The following is a 14,457-nucleotide window of genomic DNA, read 5'->3' on the forward strand; positions in this document are numbered from 1 at the left end:
CTTTGAGTCGGAAGTCGTCAGTGGTATCATGTTTGACTGTGCAGTTACCACTACAGACCGAGATTCAGAGATTTGGTTTGGAGTGCTATCCGAGCGGCCATGCACCGAGCTTGTCAGTGTTGACGGTGCAGCCAGTTTTGAGAGATCGGATTAGAGAGGGACAGCCCACTGATGAGGAGTTACAGCGATGGAGACAGAGAGATGAGGCTAGAGGTAATCTCTTGTATACAGTGGAGGATGGCATCGTTCAGTACCGTGGTAGGATGTGGGTACCGAACGTCGATCAGTTGCGAGCTGAGATTTTGACAGAGGCTCACGCATCTCCGTACTCCATTCACCCCGGAAGTACGAAGATGTACAAAGACTTGCAGCTATTGTATTGGTGGCCCGGTATGAAGAGTGACATCGGGAGAGTGGTGTCAGAGTGCTTGACTTGTCAGCAAGTCAAAGCAGAGCATCAGCGTCCAGCAGGACTTCTTAGACCTCTTCCTATTCCGGAATGGAAATGGGAGAATATTACGATGGACTTTGTGGTTGGCTTACCGAGGAGTGCCAGAGGTTGTACAGCGATTTGGGTGATTGTGGATAGACTCACCAAGTCAGCTCATTTCTTGCCGGTAAGGACTAATTACACCTTGACACAGTATGCAGAGCTTTACATCAGAGAGATTGTTAGACTGCATGGCATACCAGTGTCTATCGTGTCAGACAGAGATCCGAGGTTCACCTCAGCGTTTTGGAAGAGTCTGCACACAGCTTTGGGGACTAGACTTTTGTTCAGTACAGCTTTTCATCCCCAGACAGATGGTCAGTCCGAGAGAGTGATCCAGGTTCTCGAGGATCTCTTGAGAGCTTGTGTCATCGATTTTCGAGGATCTTGGGAGACTAGACTGCCATTAGTGGAGTTTACCTATAACAACAGCTTTCAGTCGTCTATAGGTATGGCTCCATATGCAGCACTGTATGGGAGGAGATGCAGATCTCCGGTGCATTGGGATGAGGTTGGAGAGAGGATTTTGTTGGGTCCAGAGATTGTGCAGCAGACAGCTGACATTGTGACGCAGATTCGAGATAGGATGAGGACTGCGCAGAGCCGGCAGAAGAGTTATGCGGATGCCAGACGACGCGATTTGGAGTTCGCGGTAGGCGATCACGTATTCTTGAAGGTGTCACCTATGAAGGGAGTAGCGCGTTTTGGGCGGAGAGGCAAGCTTAATCCGAGATATATAGGGCCATTCGAGATCTTGGAGCGAGTTGGCACGTTGGCCTATCGTTTAGCTCTACCTCCAGGGCTAGCGGCAGTGCACAATGTTTTCCATGTATCCATGCTTCGGAGATATGTCTCCAACCCGTCGCATGTGTTGGATTTCGAGCCCTTACAGTTGCCACCAGATCTTGTGTACGAGGAGAGACCAGTGCGGATCTTGGCTAGGGAGGAGCGGAGGCTTAGGACGCGGGTCATACCGATGGTCAGAGTTCAGTGGCTGAATCACTCGGAGGAGGAAGCTACTTGGGAGACCGAGGCAGACATGAGGACTCGCTACCCGGAGTTGTTCGGGTAAGTACTTTAATTTCGAGGACGAAATTCAATTTAAGGGGGGGAGAATTGTAACACCCGGTATTTTTAATTACGTAAATCCGCCTGCATAATTAGGATATTTAATTATTTAAATTTATGATTTATGGGTTAAATAATTATGTGAATTATTTGTGCATGGTTTAATTTATTTTTTAAGCATTTAACCCATAATTAGTGATTTTTATGATTTTTAGTATTTTTATTATTTGATCGCGTAGACGGGACCGTGGACCGACGAGATGACAACTTTCTAGCCAAATTATTTTATGAGCCTTTTTAGAGCCTTAAAATATTATTTTGAGTTTTATTATCTCAAAATTTTAAGTATTTAATTTTATATAATTTTAGGAGTCCATTTTTATCCAAAATTAGCCAAAATATTGACTTTTTAGTATTTTTAAAATTCCTTTAATTTAATATTTCGGGATTTAACTTTCCCATCAGATTATTATTATTATTAGGGATTTTTTTAATAAGTTTTTTATGGTATATTATAATTCTAAATAAGTTATTATCCTAATTAAATTCTAATTAACCCAAAACTCTAAACCTAATCTACCCCAAACCCCTTAGCCGAGCACTCAAACCCCCCATCAGCCGCCACCCTCACAAACCTTCGTCTTCTTCACCTAGCAAGCCAAGGAAGAACACCATAGCCACACTTTTGAAGGTCCAAAGCTCGTTTTCGTCGCCCCGTCGTCCCGGAAACGTCCTACGTGCGTGCTAATCGACTTCTACGGTGAAAGGCATGATTTTCTTTCAATTTTTTGTGCCAATCAGATATATATATTGTGTGGATGGTGTATGCATTAAAGCTTTCAATTTTTTTTAGAAAAATGGTTTGAAGGGTTCGAATTTTTGCCATGAATGCTTCATGTTCACGTTTTTTTTTTTATATAGGTCGGTCAAGGGCTGTTGGCCGATGTTCCTTGGGTCTGGTAGGGGCCTTGGGGTTGAACCATGGTCGGGCTAAGGCTGGGTTGGGGCTCGGCCGAACAGGGTTAGGCTAGAAGGGCAAGAGGAGCGCAGGTTAGGGTTTCGGGATTTTGGGCTCGGCCTTGGCGGTTCAGGGTGCATGGGGTCGGGGGCTTGGTATGGTTCGAACCGGCAGGACCCTGGGAAGGTCCTGCCGGCGGCGCTCCGGCCGGTCGTGGCCGGAGCAGGGCGGCAGCAGGCGTTGAAGGCCTGCTGCCCAAGCCCTCGGCGGCCGAGAGGAAGGTAAGGAAGGAGGGGTCGGGTTCTAGGGTTTGAGGCATGGTCCGGGTCGGGTCAGGGGTCCGGGTCGGGTCAGTAAGTTTGTGGGTCGGGTTAAGTGAGTCCGGGTCCGGGTTAGGTGGGCCGGGCTCGAGTCTTTTTATTTTTAAAATATTTTATGAATTAATGGGTTTTTGAGTAAATTAAATTGAAATAAAATTATTTGGACTCCCAAAATAATTTTATTTGGGCTTTTAAAATTTTAATTAAGTTAGTCCATTAATTTTATGGGCTTTTGAGCCCATAAAAGTTAGTGGGCCAGTCTATGGGTTTTTGGGCCCATTAGGTCAGTTTAAGTTGTTATTGGGCCTAGAATGCTTTAATGGGCTTTAATTATTTAATTGGGCTTAGAATAATTTTTATTGGGCTTAAGTATGTTATTGGGTCAGTCTCAGTGTTAATGGGCCAGATTTAAGTAATTGGGCTTGAGTGTTAGGGCCAGCAGTCCAGGACCATCCATGATAAAATTTGCATGTGTCCTGAATATATATTTAATTATTTTTATGCATTTAAGTTATTTTAATATTTATATGTTAGTAAGAAATTAAATTAAATATATATGAAGGACACACATTTTATTCAAGTACATGCATTCATGAAATAATATTTTATGCATGATTTAATGTTTAAGTTGAGCAATAAAAATATTTTATGTTGGAAGTTGAAGTAGTGTGACAATTTAAGGGGGATTCGTCCCCATATGATTGAAGGGCAGTTTACTGCCAATTTAAGAGGTGATTCGTCACCGGCCACGTACGTAGGTTTCCACGCTGATCAGTATTTAATGTATGATTTAAGGTTACACTACGGATACAACCATGCGATGTTAGAAAATTAATTGCTCAACAATGTTATGTATTATGTTATTTAAGTTTATTTAAGTTAAGTTATGTTATGTAATTTTAAGCATGCTCATTCATGTATATGTATGTATTAGTATTAAATTGGTTTAAATTATTTTAAACCCTTGTTATGTTAGCATGTTGGGCCTCTAGGCTCACTACACTGGTATGGTGCAGGTGAGTACGTTGAGGACGACATTGTACCCACCGGAGGCGAGGACGTATGAGCAGGCATGCAGTGGCCCCGTGACCGTGATAGATTCTGAGTCACTCTGCATGTTGTTAGTTTTGTCAGCATGATACAGTCTATATTATTTTACAGCGGTTGGGAGTTTTGAATATTTTATTAAATATTTTTAGTGCATGCACACTTTTTATTCATTTTATTTATGCAGTATATTTTTAATTATAGTGTTGACTCAGATATTCAATTATTTTAAAGAATGCATTTTATTTAAGTATTTAATTGTTTATTTATTTAGTTATTTATTTATTTTAAATATTTTATTCTGTGCATATATGTATGGGCATATATGTACATATTTTATTTAGTAGTATATAAAAAAAAAAAAAAAAAATTCCGCATATTTATTTATTATAGAGTTAGGGTCGTTTCAAATACAATCGTGGTAGCTGTATTTATCAGTTGAGGTACTGCAAACCTCATTGTAACAAGAATCAATCGAGCGCTGAGTTCTTGAGTCTAGGATTTCTGGGATAGGTGGTTGTGTGTAAGTCCTAGTCCTGGAGTGGGTTGTTGCAAAGTGTTGTAATAGTCAAAGTCTTCTAGAGTGAAACATTTCGAGGAGGAAGAAGGGGTGACGTAGGAGTATTGAAATATGCGAACATCCAGAAACAAACGCGTGCACATCTTACCTTCAGTCGATCACTCTCACCCACTCACTAATTCATTTGGTCACAGTTCTAATCTGTTAATTAGCATCATTACGCACATACTATTTATTTGCCAATTAATTAACATCAACAAGCGAGAAGGAAACAGTTCAATTGACCAACCTCAACTGAACATAATCTTGAAGATTAAGGGGTCAACTGCTACAGTGCCAATCAGTTCACCAAACCGATCCCCTATCAAGTGACATCAAAGCAGTTTCACACACCCCGGAACCGATCTCATCAAAACGTTTTCATAAAAGTGTTTTTTAAATTTTTTTTTATAAAATGTATTTAAAGTTATTTTAAGAATAAAATGTGTTTGAACAACTATTTACAAAAACTTTTTAATATTTCAAAAATTATGTTGTTCATCTTTGTCTTACATGATTTCATTATAAAAACATCTAAAGATATTTGACACTAACTTCTCTCATATTTTATATTTTGACACGTACACCCTAATTTCTACCATTAATATGTTTACTTTTTCATCAAAAAAATATGAAAGTGACCTTAATATCCTCGTTAAATGTGAATTTAATTTTCGTTTTTCATGAAAAAATTATATAGTAATTGACAGAACGAGTGTAAGTGCCAAATATAAAATATGAGAGATATTATACCAAATATATAAAGTATTGTGGGAGATCAATGCGAAAATCCTATTAAAAACCCCATTAGTAATTTTAGTGTTTGGCGTCAAGGATTTTTATGGGATTTGGTGGGATTTGGAATTATAAATATTTTTTTGGTGTTTGGTAAAATGAGATTTCAAAATGGAATTGGTATTTAATGGGATTTCATTTAACTTAATGAAATTCTTATGAAATTGGTCGGATTTTGCGGGATTTCATAGGATTTGGATTTAAAAAATAATATTTTTTTCCCAAAAAATTATATTATATTACTTACTCGTAGATTTCAAGTCTTATTTGTAAATTTTACAAAATACCATTTATTAAAAAATTTATATTATATGTTATAAATATATTATTATAGATGATTATTTTATTAAAGATATGTGATCAAGATAAATATGTCAAGATAATATTTGTAAAGATTTGTATCTTGTAATCTTTTCCTATAAATAGGGGTGATTGAGTTCAATGAAAATTGCACCTGAGTATTGACTCGTATGATTTTTTCTTCTCTCATGAATTCTCTCTACTCATCTCTCTTATTTCTCTCATGATTTATAGCATGTTATCAGCACGATGTTGTAACCAACTGAGAATGAAAATAATTCTCGTTTTATTGATGCTATTGGAATAGCACAACGTGTTGTCAATACTCAAATTTATTAGAGATATTCATTGGTGCTCTAGAAGTAGCACAAAGAGATATTCATTGGTGCTCTAGAAGTAGCACAATGAAAATAATTGATATATTGGTGCCCATGAAATATCATGAATATGTTGATGACTATAAAATAACACAAAATTATTTATATTGAGAATTTGAAGAAATTAATGAATTCATGATATAATATATTGAATATTGAGATATTCAAGATTAATATCTGATATAAGATCAAATATATTGAGAATCTAAATAGATTTCTAGTTATAATATAATATAATGAGAATCTGAATAGATTCATGATAAAGATGTGATATATGATTTCGTATATTGAGAAAGTGAAGAATCATGATTGATATCTGATATGATATCCAAAATCTATAAATATTATTGAAAGATATAGATCTATGTCAAAATATATCAATATTTATAAAGAAAGTAAGATTTGTTGATATTCAAAAAGAATATTTATATAAGGTAAAAGATCTACTTGTTGCATACAAGAATTTGAAAAGGTATGTCCGATTTTATAATTTCAATTCTTTTAATATAATATATTTTTTATAGTATTTTGTTAAAAAGAAAAGACAATTATGACAGTTGTCTAATTAATGTGGTTCATTCTTTTAAGTGAATGTGACATTGTCAATTAACACAGTTAATACACTGTAGTTTAATTATTCAAGGAAGAATATGTCATATCATATAGCGAGATATGAATTATAAATTTGGCACAAAATATTGTGATATACGTCATAATCAAGTATTGTACTAAACGTACATCGGTATCTCGTATCATTATCGTACATGAAGTACGTAAAAAATTTATTGTTATCTATAAAGCAAGATATAAAGTTTGTGGAGACCCTTAATGTCTACTCAAATCATATGTTTTATCGTATGTTGATTGAATGTTTGAAAGATCTATAAAATCGTTTGATTGACGTTGAAAAATAAATTTGATATGATGTGCTTGATATTATAAAATAGTGATATACGATATTGATGTATATAGATTTTTGAATCTAGTAGATATTGATTTGGTTTAAATAGTATATTACAAATCGATATTTCTATAAGAGCTAAAGAGCTCCAAAAGTATCATCGATACAAATAGTTTCAGATTTTGACATAATTGATTGAATTGAGCATTCAAATTATATAAATAGTTGAAAAACTATTGATAGTGCACAAAGATGTTGATGAATAAGCCAAAAGTTTTTGGATCGATAAATATGAAGGTTTTTGAATCAAAGATCCAGAAGATTTTATGAATTCTTATTGGCTTATCAAATTTGATATCACTATCATTAGCTCAAATTGGTAGAGAATCGCCATATTATCTGGAATGAATAAATAACGTGAGTCCACGAAGCGCACCATAATATTTGCAAAAATACGTATTGAGAAAAAATTTTAGAATATATAATCAAGACAATCTTGATCAAAAGAGAATATGCATATCAATTTTATGATTATAAATACGTTGGTTTAGCTGATTTATTTTGCCTCCAATCAACTACTAAATCATGTGAATAAATGCCTCATAGTTGGGGATATCTGAAATATATATTATGTCAAATGATTACGTATTGAAAGTTAATGTTTGTGCGAGAATTGCACTACATAAATCTCTTGAAGAGATTGTAAATATGTTGGAAATAAATTGGATCTTATGATCAATTATTTTAAGCAATGATATTTTATGACGCGAAATTCTCATTTGTTATTCTTGTAAAACAATGTTTCCAACATTGAGGGGAGGAATTAGAAGCTACAAGAATATTTCTGAGATCGATCTCAATGAAATATAAAGTGAACATGATGTTCATAGTTTAAATATCAAAATATATTATTTGATCTTGTGTATAAGATCATTTATACTATTTAGCTTCATTTATGTTCAAGTTGAATAATGTATATAAATCGTCTATAGTGGCGAAGAACCCCTTTAAAGAAAATAAGTGAATATCTCAATGTGAAAAGAATAATGAAGGTTGGTCGTTGTGAAAAAAATTACTGGCTTGCAGGACCATATCTTATATTACTTGCAAGTAAATGAAAAGAACGCTAGAAGCATGAACGATCAATTATTTCAATGAATCCAATTTGGATTATGTTATTCTTGAGAATAACAAGTATATAAAAGATGAGAATTCACAAATTATTTGGGATCAAAATGATATAATCATTAATGTGTTTTTGCTATTATGCAAAATGATGATTATTTTGAATTACAATTTGTAGAGATTGTCAATAACAAATGATTGACAAGTGACATGTTGCATATGAGCAAATATTAGCAAAGTTTCTCAAAATATTTCAATTAGATTATGAGAAAATATTTGCACTTATAATGGATGCATTCATTTGATGGCGATACATATAGAAACATCCCCGAAATATTTGATGTTCAAAATATTGTTTTTGCCAATTTGAAGAAGAAAAAAAGATATTTGGCCTTGAAGTACCATATATATGACAAAATCAGCATCTGAATCAATTTTTGGCAAATAAGTGCACAAGATTGGAATAAGACAAGTTAATAATTTCAAGTGATCCTTGCAAGCGGGGGAGCAATCAAAGTTGTACTCTTTTTCCCTTGTCTATGATTTTTTCCATGTGGTTTTTCATAACAATGTTTTTAACGAGACAATTAACAAGTATCAAGAGATGTCGTACTCTTTTTCTTTCATTAGGATTTTGTCCCACTGGATTTTTTCTAATAAAGTTTTAACGAGGTGCATCCATCGTCGGGAAGATATCCAAAGAAAGTATATGTTGTTGTACTCTTTTTCTTTCGTTCAGATTTTTTTCACGGGGTTTTACTGTCAAGGTTTTAACGAGGCAGCACTTGAGTCCCGATGAAATTCTCAAACATACATCTTGCCAAATGGAGATTTTGAAGAATTGGTTGCTTGTGCAAATAATCATCTAAGGAGGGTGTTATAAATATATTATTATTATTATAGATGATTATCTTATTAAAGATATGTGATCAAGATAAATATGTCAAGATAATATTTGTAAAGATTTGTATCTTGTAATCTTTCCTTATAAATAGGGGTGATTGAGTTCAATAAAAATTGCACCTGAGTATTGACTCGTATGATTTTCTCTTCTCTCATGAATTCTCTCTACTCATCTCTCTTCTTTCTCTCATGATTTATAACATTATCAACTCACGTTGTTATATTTTAAATTTTTACCAAACACTAAAATGGAATTATAATTCCATAGATTCGAAATTCAATTCCAATTCCAATTCCTATTCCAAATCCAATTCCAAATTTTATTTTTTAGAAATCCAATCCAAACATTCTAAATCCAATTCAATATGACGTCAAAAAAATTCCAATCCAATATAAAAACACGAGGCTTTTTTTGCTTTGAAAAGAAAACATATTTCAATCAGAGTAGTTATTGTCGATTCATATTTACACTGAAAAGTAATATTTTTCGCATAAAAAAAATGATTTTTCATATATTGGGTTAGCTCGAAGATCTGTCACGCACAAAATTAATTCGTAAACGGTTCTTCCATTAGTTTTTGTTTTTCAGAAAAATTAATAAAAATAAATGATAGTGTTCAATTTCGTTTGGAGGAACAAGGAAATTTTTAAAGAAAAAAAACAAGAAGGCCACAATAACTTGTAACAAAACCTCCCAACTTATGTTTAAAAAATAAATAAATAAAACCTCCAACTTGAATATAAAATTTTGGGAATTCTCATGAAATATTAATTCTTTAGAACCATATAATATTACAGTAATTTACATAGTGCAAGCAGTCATGGGGATTGGGGCTAGAGGACACTCTTAACTATGATGGTATCCTAGGTAGCATCTGAAATTAGAATTTGTTTGAATGAGGAAGATATTTGTTCTTTTTTTCACATTTGTCGGTCGGCGAATAGAGTCGCTAATTCATTAGCTTCTTTTGTTATTTCTTCCCCGACCTCGTTTGTTTGGTTTTTCGGGAGTTTTCTTTCTTGGTTGATTGATCATATAATATCGGGCATTTTGATTGATTATTATTATCTCATCTTTCAAAAAAAAAAAAAAACTTAATCTGAAATATGAAGTTTTCAAAAAAAAAATAAAAATAAAAAAATCAAATCAAATCTCACACATGTGCAAAAAAAATAGTTTTAAACGCGTCCCCAGTTGCTCGAATCATTAACTTCTGATTGATAAATTTAAAATAATAATAATAAAGAAAGATGGAACACCACTTATTTTTAATAATATAGAAATGTCAACTGCGATTACAATAATTGAAATGATGAAATATTGAGATCTACAAGAAAAAAATATTATAAATTGCTGATGCAGTCTGATAATTGATAAATGATAATTATATACCATTTAAATCACAGGTCACAATATAATATTTTTAATTGGTTAGTTCGTTTATACCATGTCCAAATATTTTTTATATGTTGTGAAAAGTAAAATTTATTAAACTCAAAAACTCAAAATATTCTCAAACTCTACACTTTAAATTTATTCTCTCAAATTGTATTTTTTTACATAAATGGAGAGACCTATTTATAGATCTCAATGGGAGATTAGTCCAAAAATTAAATCATCATCATCTACATCATCACACACTAATTTTCAAAATAATACAACTCAATTTTCAACAATTCTAATATAATATAATATATTTTCAACACTCCCCCTTGTGATGATGATCGTCATATGATGATTGTCTTTATTACGTGTTTTATATTGCCTCGTTAAAAACCTTACTAGGAAAAACCCAGTGGGATAAAAACCATAGCAAGGAAAAAAGAGTGCAGCCACGTAAACTCCCCCTCATGTTAATATGAGTGATTCTTCACATATTCCGTAGATTGGGCATTCCAATGTTGTATATATGCTTTCTGAATATCGTCGTGGAAAGTGCCTTTGTGAAGAGATCTGATGAGTTCTCACTTGATTGAATGTAACAGATATCAATATCTTTATTCTTCTCAAGCTCTTGAGTGTAGGCAAAGAACTTTGGGGGGATATGTTTGGTTCTGTCACTTTTGATGTATCCTTCTTTCATTTGAGAAATACATGCAGCATTGTCTTCATACAACGTCACAGGCTTCTTGTCTACTGATAATCCACAAGAAGTTTGGATATGCTGTGTCATTGATTTTAACCACACACATTCACGACTTGCTTCATGTAATGCAATAATCTCGGCGTGATTTGATGAAGTTGTTACGAGTGTTTGTTTCTGTGAACGCCAAGAAATTGCGGTGCCTCCACGAGTAAATACATATCCGATTTGGGAACGTGCCTTATGTGGATCAGATAAATATCCAGCATCAGCATAACCAATGATACTTTGATTAGTATCTTTTGAGTACAAAAGTCCCAAATCTGTCGTTCCTCGTAGATAACGGAATATATGTTTAATTCCGTTCCAGTGCCTCTTTGTTGGATATGAACTGAATCTTGCCAATAAATTTACAGCAAAAGATATATCAGGTCTAGTGCAATTTACAAGATACATAAGGGCACCAATGGCACTTAGATATGGTACTTCTGGACCAAGAATAACTTCATCATCCTCATATGGACGGAATGGATCCTTTTCTATGTTTAATGATCTTACAACCATTGGAGTACTTAATGGATTTGATTTATCCATATTAAAACGTTTAAAGATCTTTTCTATATAATTTGCCTGGTGAACAAAAATTCCACATTCTTTTTGTTCGATTTGCAAACCCAGACAGTACTTGGTTTTTCCAAGATCCTTCATTTCAAATTCTTCTTTCAAGTACATCATAACTTCTTGAATTTCTTTATTCGTTCCAATGATGTTTAAATCATCAACATATACAGCAATAATTACACATCCGGATGTTGTTTTCTTGATGAAAACACAAGGGTATATTGGATCATTTACATATCCCTTTTTCATCAAGTGATCACTTAGCCGATTATACCACATTTGGCCTGATTGCTTCAACCCATATAATGATCTTTGCAATTTTACGGAATAAAATTCTTTGGGTTTTGAACTTTGTGCTTCAGGTATCTTAAATCCTTCAGGGATTTTCATGTATATATCACTATCAAGTGATCCGTATAAGTAAGCTGTAACAACATCCATAAGACACATTTCCAAATTTTCAGACACTGCCAAACTAATCAAATATCGAAACGTAATTGCATCCATAACAGGAGAATACGTTTCTTCATAATCAATTCCAGGCCTTTGAGAAAAACCTTGTGCAACAAGTCTAGCTTTATATCTGACTATTTCATTTTTCTCATTTCTCTTTCGAATAAAAACTCATTTGTATCCAACAGGTTTTACACCTTCAGGTGTGAGGACTATAGGTCCAAAAACATTACGTTTATTCAGGGAATCCAATTCAACCTGGATGACATCTTTTCATTTGGCCCAATCATGACGAGTTTTACATTCACCAAAAGATTTTGGTTCATGATCCTCATTTTCATTTATGATGTCACAAGCCACATTATAAGAAAATATCTCATCAATATCTTCTATGTCTTTTCGGTTCCATATTTTTCCAGTATTAATATAATTGATAGAGATTTCACGATTCTCGTCAGTTTATGGTTCTGACAGAACATTTTCATCATCAGGTGTTTCTTCTGGAAAACCATTTTCTATTTTATGATCATCGTGCTTCTCTATGCCTTTTCTTTTCCGAGGATTTTTATCCTTGGAACCGACTGGCCTTCCACGCTTCAGGCGTTTAATGACATCATGAGTGTCTTCAATCTGTTTCTTTGGAATTTCAATTCGAGTTGGGGCATTTACAGCATGTATATATGATTTTGTCACCCCTTTTGTGTCTGCAAATGCATCTGACATTTGATTTGCTATTCTTTGCAAATGTACAATTTGCTGTACATCTTTTTCACATTGTTTGGTCCTTGGATCCAAATGTAACAATGATGGTACATACCATGTGATTTCTTTTTCGATGTGTTTCTTTTCTCCCCCTAACACTGGGAATATTTCTTCATTAAAATGACAATCAGCAAAGCGTGCTGTAAACACATCGCCTGTCTGAGGCTCAAGATATCGAATGATTGATGGACTATCATAACCGATATAAATACCGATTTTTCTTTGAGGACCCATTTTTGATCGTTGAGGTGGTGCAATAGGCACATACACCATACATCCAAAAATTCTTAGATGAGAGATATTTGGTTCTTTACCAAATGCAAGTTGCAATGGGGAGAATTTATGATATGCACTTGGTCTGATGCGAATTAATGCCGCAATATGTAAAATTGCATGTTCCCATATAGAAATAGGGAGTTTTGTTTTCATAATCATTGGTCTAGCAATCAGTTGTAGACGTTTAATCAATGATTCAGCTAATCCATTTTGCGTATGAACATGAGCTACAGGATGTTCAACAGTGATTCCCATTGACATACAATAATCATTGAAAGTCTGGGATGTAAATTCTCCAGCATTATCAAGTCTTATTTTCTTGATTGTATAATCGGGAAATTGATTTCGCAATTTTATTATTTGAGTCATCAATCTTGCAAATGTCACATTCCGAGTTGACAATAAGCATACATGTGACCATCTGCTAGAGGCATCGATCAATACCATAAAGTATCGAAATGGTTCACATGGTGGATGAATTGGCCCACAAATATCACCCTGAATACGTTTCAAAAAATATGGGTGATTCAGTTTGGATTTTAGCTGGTGATGATCTTATAATAAGTTTTCCAAATGAACATGCTTTACATTGAAACTTATTATTCTAAAAGATCTTCTGGTCTTTCAGTGGATGACCATGTGTATTTTCAATAATTCTTCGCATCATTGTTGAATCAGGATGTCCCAATCGATCATGCCAATTTGTTAATATTGATGAATTATCCATCACCATATTTGATTCAATTGGACTTATATGTGTATAATGCAATCCAGTAGGGAGCATTGGTAGTTTCTCAACTACAAATTTCTTTCCTGACTTATATGTGGTAAGACACATATATTTCTGATTTTCATCAGTCATTGTCTCAGTATCATACCCATGAGAATATATGTCATTAAAACTCAACAAATTGTTTTTCGATCGTGGTGAATATAAAGCATTATTTATCAAAAATTTTGTACCATTAGGTAACAAAAATTTCGCTTTACCAAAACCTTCAATCAAGTCTACAGGACCTGATATTGTATTCACTATTGTTTTTGTTGGTTTTAGTTCCAAAAAATATCTTTCATCTCGCAGAATAGTGTGCGTTGTACCACTATCCAGTATGCAAATTTTCATGATATTATTTCCATGTTTGCTCATAGCATTTTTCATATCAAACTTCACAAAAATGTAATAAAGAAAAATTAAGTACAATACAAATGTAAAATATAACATGCTTTATAATACAAAAATGCATGAAAAATACAAATTTGTTACAATCTAGTCTCATCAATCTTTTAATCAATGTTTTCGAAATCATTCAAAAAATCTGCAGCACTGAAACTAGTTGAACCAATTAAATGGTCACTATTTTCATCAAAATTGGTCTCTTTTCCTTTCCCCTTTATCGATTCTTTATAGAGCTTACAAA

Source organism: Henckelia pumila, unplaced genomic scaffold, assembly GCF_033568475.1.
Source record: "Henckelia pumila isolate YLH828 unplaced genomic scaffold, ASM3356847v2 CTG_461:::fragment_3, whole genome shotgun sequence".
Lineage (NCBI taxonomy): Eukaryota > Viridiplantae > Streptophyta > Magnoliopsida > Lamiales > Gesneriaceae > Henckelia > Henckelia pumila.